General features: G+C 50.4%; 1 pseudogene across 1 annotated transcript; it reads left to right on the top strand.

Annotated features, from left to right (window-relative positions):
• The first annotated feature begins 425 nt into the window (after positions 1-425).
• Positions 426-1,338, top strand: LOC308638607 (olfactory receptor 6E1-like; annotated as a pseudogene). Its single transcript has one exon. The product of its transcript is annotated as an olfactory receptor 6E1-like (transcript).
• The last annotated feature ends 5,272 nt before the right edge of the window (positions 1,339-6,610 follow it).

The raw sequence follows: 6,610 nt of genomic DNA, 5'->3' as shown, positions 1-6,610 counted from the left end.
AATAAAACAGGGTCTCACTGAGTTGCTTACTTCCTTGCTTTTTCTGAGGCTGACTTTCAACTGGTGATCCTCCTGCCTCAGCCTCCTGAGTCCCTGGAATGACAGGTGTGCACCACACCATGTTTTTACTCATCAGAGAGCAGTCTTCTTGGAGGAAGCAGGAGACAACTCTCATGATGAAAGTAAGTATTACTTCCTGAAGTGATGTCATTGTGGGCTACATAAGCCAGCATTCCTGTGGTGTTCACACCATGACCAGCACTGTAATAAATGTCACTTGTCTCATCTTCTCAGAGCAGCAGAATAGGCACTAACTGTCTTTGCATTTCCAAAAAGCCACACAGACCAAGAGACTAAAGACAGGCCAGGAGCAGAGAAAGGGACCAGGCTAGGATAGCAGCCACCTCCAGCCTGGTGCCTGGGCAATGACAACTCATGAACCCATCCTCACTGCTGTGCTGGATTTGGAGCTTTTAGGGTTCACAGACGTGCAAGGGCTACAGCTTCTTCTCTTCACGGTGCTCCTGGTCATTACATGCTGACCCTCCTGGGAAACCTACTCATTATCACCCTGACCTTGGCCATCCGCCACCTGCACACTACTATGTACTACTCCCTGCGCCATTTCTCCCTGCTGGAGGTGGGGTTCATGTCCACGGTCACCCTGCAGATGCTGGCACACCTCCTCTCCAGTCACAGGACCATTGCCCCGTGCCAGGTGCTTTATGCAAACAAGGCTCCTCTTCATCCTGGGCACAGTGGAGTCCTTGCTGCTGGCTGTTATGGCTGGTGACCGCTACCATCTGCCACCCGCTGCACTATCCCACTTTCATGAAGCCCCGGGTGTGCAGCTGGCTGGTGCTGGCCTGCTGGGTCACCAGCATCTTGGTCCTTGGGGTGCTGTGTTCCTGGATGTTGTTCCTGCACTTCTGCAGTCCCCGCATCCTCAACCACTTCTTTTGTGACAGCACCCCCTTGCTGGAGCTGGTGTGTGATGACACCAGGATTCTGCAGCTGGTCAGCTTCCTGGTGGCCATGTGCACCCTGGTCAGCACTCTGCTGGTGACGGTTTTGTCATACTGCCGCACTGTTCTGCACCTGCCCGTATCTGGGGGCCGCAGCAAGGTCCTCTCTACCTGCTCCTCCCACATGCTGGTGGTGTCGCTCAGCTACTGCATAATTATGTACCTGAAGCCCATGCAAACTGGGCACATGACCCTCAACACAGGAGTGACTTTCTTCAACACCATAGTGTCACCCCTACTCAATCCCTTCATCTACTGCTTCAGGAATGATCTGGTCCAGAAAGCCAGCAGGGATGTGCTGCTCAGGGGGAGAGTGCTTTCTTCTCAGATATTCAGAGGGAAAGCTTTCCAATGCTCTGCTGCTAAGCACAGCACAGTGGCACACACCTGTGATCCCAGTGGCTGTGGAGGCTGGAGGATAGCAAACTTGAGGCCAGCCTCAGTAACTTAGTGAGGCCATAAGCAATTTAGCAAGACATTGTCTCAAAAAGAAGGAGGAATAGAAGGAGGAGGAGGAGGAGGAGGAGGAGGAGGAGGGGAAGGAGGAGGAGGAGAAGGAGGAGGAGAAGCAGCTCTATTTCTTTTGGTTTCATTTTATTTTATTTTTCAATGAACATGAAGACCATTTTACTAGAATGAATAAAAAAAAATATTAGTTCAAATATCTGCTGGGGGGCTGGGAATGTGATTTAGAGCTCTCCTAGCATGCAGGTTCAAATCACTAAGCACAAAAAAGAAACAAATAGATAAATAAAATTATAAAAATAAAGAAGGAAAAGAAACAAACAAACAAAAAAATCTGCTGGTGCTCTGCTGTAATCCCACTGACTTGGGAGGATGAGGCTTGGATATCACAAGTTCGAAACCAGCCTCAGTGAAAGTGAGGTGCTAAGCAACTCAGTGAGGTCCTGTCTTAAAATACAAAATAGGCCTGGGAATGGGGCTCAGTGGTTTAATGCACCGAGTTTAATCTTCAGTACCCCCGCCAAAAAAAAATTCGATGCTGGTAACTTTACAGTGGAGAAAATTTACAAACCCTTTCTTGTCCAGCTGATCAAGGTCAAGGTCAATAGTGACAGGTCATGTTGACATGTGCCCTTGCCATGGTGTGATACAATTTTCCCTTTAACTCTTATCATCTTCTACCAGAAACCAGTGACCCCAGGATGATAATTAGAAAAACTTTAGACAAATTCCAGTAGAGGGAGATCCTTAGCATAACTGACCAGTGCTCCTAAAAGCTATCAAGGTCATCAAAGATGAGGAAGTCTAGGCACTGTCATGATGAAGAGCCAAAGGGGACATGCTACCTTCATGGTTGTGGGTGGTCCTGAAGAAGAATCCTACACCAGTGGAACTCAGGAAATCTGAGTGACCCATGGACAAAATTTAGTAATGCTTCATTGATTGTAACAAACATGCCATGCTAATATGCCCCATTCTCCTCCTTCTCCTCCATCTTCTTTTCTTCCTTCTCCACCTCCTCTTCCTCCTCCTTCTCCTCCCCCTCTGCCCTCTCCTCATTCTCATCATCATCATCATCTTCATCTCTCCTCCTCCTCCCTTCTCCTCCTCCTCCTCCATCTCCTTCTCCTCCTCCTCCTCCTCCTCCTCCTACATCATCTCCTCCTCCTGCTGCCCCTTCACCTCCTCCTCCAAATATCTCACTTCTTCCTCTTCCTCCATCTCCTCCTGCTCCTTCTCCTCCTACTCCTCCTGCTTCTACTTCTCCTCTTCCTTATCCTTGTTATCCTCATCCTCAACCTTCTCCTCCTCCATCTCCTCCTCCTCATCATCTCTCTCTCCTCTTCCTCTACCTCCTCCATCTCCTGATCCTCCTTCTCCTTCTTCTCCTACTCCTCCTCCTCCTTGTCCATCCCTTCCTCCTTCTCCTCCCTATCTCCTCCTATTCCTCCTTCTCTTCTTCTCCTCATCATATTCAACATCATCATCTCTCCTCCTCCTCCTTCTCCTCCTCCTCCTCCTCTTCCTTCTCTCCTCCTCCCACTACTTTTCCTCTTTCTCCTCCATCTCCTCTTCTTTGTCCTCTATCTTCTCCTCCTTCTCCTCTCTCTTCTCCTCCGTCTCTTCCTCCTCCACCTTCTCCTTTCTCCTCCATCCCCTCTTCTCCTCATTCTCTTCTTCCTCATCCTCATCTCTCCTCCTTCTCCTCCTCCTCATCATCCCTCCTCCTCCCCTTCTCCTCCCCTTCCTCCCCTTCCTTCTCTTCCTACCTCTCCTACTCCTTCTCCTCACTCTCCTCCTCCTCCTCCTCCCCCTCCTACTTCTCCTCTTCCACCTCCTTTTTCTCCATCTCTTCCTCCTCTTTCTCTTTGTCCTCCTCCTTCTCCTCTTCAACATCATCATCTCTCCTAAATCTCCTCCTCCTTCTCCTCTGGCTTCTTCTCCTTCTTTTCCTAATCTCTCTCTCCTCCTCCTCCATATCCTCCTCCTTCTTCACCTCCTTCTCCTCAATCTTCTACTCATTCTCCTCCTAACCTCCTCCTCCTCCTCCTCCCTCTTCTCCTCCTCATCCTCCATCTCATATTTCTCCTTCTTCTGCATCTCCTCCTCCTCCTGCATCTCCTCCTCCTCCTGCTCCTCCTCCTCCTCCTTCTCCTACTCCTCCTCATCTCCTTTTTCTGCTCACTCTCCTCCTCCTTCTACCCCTCCCTCTTCTCCTCTTCCAACTCTTCCTCATCCTCCATCTTCTCCTCCATCTCCTTTTCCTCATGCATCCCCCTCTTCCTCCTCATCAACATCATCATCTCTCCTCCTCCTCCTCCTCCATCTCTTCCTCCTTTTTCTTTCTCTACTTTTCCTCCTACTCAGCTCTCCTCCTCCTCCATCTTTTCTTCCTCCTCCTCCATCTCCTCCTCCCTATCCTCCTCCTCCTTCCTTTCCTCTTCCCCCTCCTCCTCCCCTCCTTCTCCTTCTCCTCCTCCTCCTCCCACTTCTTCTCCTTGTCCTCCTTGTCCTTTTTTTCTCCATCTCCTCCTGCTCCTCCTCCATCTCCTCCTTCTTATCCTTCATCTTCTCTTCCTCCTCCTTATCTCTTCTTCTACTCCGTCTCATCATCATTATCTCTCCTCCTCCTCCTTTCTCTCCTCCTCCTCCTCTTCCATCTCCTCCTCCTCCTCATTTCTCTCCTCCTCATCATCATCAACATCATCATCTCTTTTTTCATCTCCTCCTCCACCTCCTCTTCCTTCTCCTCCTTGCCTCCTCCTGCTCCTTCTCCTTCTCCTCCTCTTCCTCCTTCATCTCCTCCTCCTCATCCTTCTCCACCTCCATCTCCTCCTCCCCCATCTTTTCCTCCTTTCTCTTCTCCTCTTCCTCCTCCATCTCATCCTCCTACTCCATCTCCTCTTCCTACTTATGCTGCTTCACCTACTCCTCCTCATCTCTCTCCTCCTCCTCCTGCTCCTTCTCCTCTTCCTCTTCCATCTCCTTCTCCTTATCCATCTCTTCCTCCTCCTCTGTATTCTCCTCCGCTGCCTTCTCCTCCTCCTTCTCCTCACTCTCCTCCTCCTCCACTTCCTCATCTCTCTCCTTTTCCTCCTTCTTCTCCTCTCCCTCCTTCTCCTCCTCCTCTATCTTCTTTTTTTCTCCTCCCATTCCTCCTCAACTCTGCTTTCTCCTCCTCATCATCATCTCTCCTCTGTCTCTTCCTCCTCCACCACCTCCTACTCCTTCTCCTCTTGCACCTCGTCTATCGCCTCCTCTTCCTCCTGCTTCTTCTCCCTCTCCTCTTCCTACTCCACCTCATCTCTCCTCCTCCTACGCATCATCATCATCATCTCTCCTCCATCTCCTCCTTTTTCTCCTCATCCTCCATCATTCCTTGTCCCCTTCTTCTCCTCCCCCTACTCCTTCATCTTTTCCCCCTTTTAATCCTCCTTATTCCACCTCCTTCTCCTCCTCCTCCTCCTCCTCCTCCTCCTCCTCCTCCTCCCCCTCCTTCTCCTCTTCCATCTCCTACTTCTCGTCTCTCTTCTTTTCCTCCTCTTCCTCCTCTTTCTTCCATCCTCCTTCTCCTCCCTCTTCTTTTCCTCCTTCCCATCTTCCTCCTCATCATCATCACCATCATCTCTCCTCCTACACCTCCAATTCCTCCTTCCCCTCTTTCTCCTCCTCTTACTGAATTTCCCCTTCCTCCATCTCATCTTCCTCATCTTCATCTCTCCTCCTCCTCCATCTCCTCCTGCTCCTCTCCTCCTCCTCCATCTCCTCCTCCCCTTCTTTCTCCTCCCTCTCCTTGTCCTTTCTCCTCTTCCTCCTCATTCTCCCCTCCTTCTCATTCTGCCTAACTCCTCCTCCTCCTAGTCTTCCTCTGCCTCTTTTTTCTCCTAATCTTCCTCCTCATCCTGTCCTTCTCACTCTCCTTCGCCCTCTCCTCCTCCTTATCTCTTCTCCTATTTCTCCTCCTCCTCAACATCATCATCTCTCCTCCTCCTCCACCTCATCCTCCTCCTACTTCTCCTCCTCCTCTTCCTTCTCCTCCTCCTTCATCTTCTCTCCTCTTCTTCCATCTCCTCTTACTCCTCCATCTCCTCATCCTCCATCTCCTCTCCTCCTCCTGTTCAATTTCCTCCACCTCTTCCATCTCCTCCTCCTCATCAACATCATTATCTCTCCTCCATCTCCTCCTTCTCTTCCTCTTTTTCCTTCTCCTCCATCTCCTCCACCACTTACTCCTGCTCTTTCCTCTTCTCCTCCGGCTCATCTGTCTCGTCTTCCTCCTTCTCCGTCATCAACTCTCCTCCTCTCCCATCTCTTCCTCCTCTTACATCTCTTCCTCCTCCTCCATCTCCTCCTCCTCCTCCTCCATCTCCTCCTCCTCCTCCTCCTGCTCCTCATCTCCTCCTTCTCCTCCATGTCATCCTCCTTCTCCTCCCTCTTTTCCTCCTTCCCATCTTCCTCCTCATCATCATCAACATCATCTCTCCTCCTCCACCTCCTTCTCCTACACCTCCAATTCCTCCTTCCCCTCTTTCTCCTCCTCTTACTGAATTTCCTCTTCCTCCATCTCCTCCTCCTTCTCCTCCTTCTCTTACCACTCCTCCTCCTCATCATCATCCCTCCTCCTCTTCCTCCTCATCAACATCATCATCTCCCCTTCTCCTTCTCCTTCTCTTCTTCCTCCTCCATCTCCTCCTCCTTCTCCTCCCTCTCCTTTTCCTCCTCCTCATCTCTCCTCCTCTTCCTCATCATCTCTCCTCCTCCTCCTCCTCCTCCTCCTCCTCCTCCACCTCCTCTCAGTCTTTCTTCTTCTATTCCTGTATTTCCACCTCCTCCATCTCCTTCTCCTTCTCTGCCCTCTCCTCCTCCTCCTAAATATCATCTCTCCTCCTCCTCCTCCTCGGCTCTCTCCTTCTGCTCCTCCTTCTCCCAATTCTTCTCTTTCTCCTCTATCTTTTCCTGTTTCTCCTCCCCTCCTTCCCTTCATATGTCCTCCTCCTCATAATCATCATCATCATCATCATCATCATCTCTCCTTCTCCTCCTCCTCCTTCTCCATCTTCTCCTTCACTTTCATCTCCTAATGCTCCTCCTCCTCCTCTTCCTTCTCTTCATCCTTCTCT

This window comes from Spermophilus citellus (genome assembly GCF_964194105.1).
Source record: "Spermophilus citellus genome assembly, chromosome: 19".
NCBI lineage: Eukaryota > Metazoa > Chordata > Mammalia > Rodentia > Sciuridae > Spermophilus > Spermophilus citellus.
This window is presented reverse-complemented; position numbering and strand designations above follow the sequence as displayed.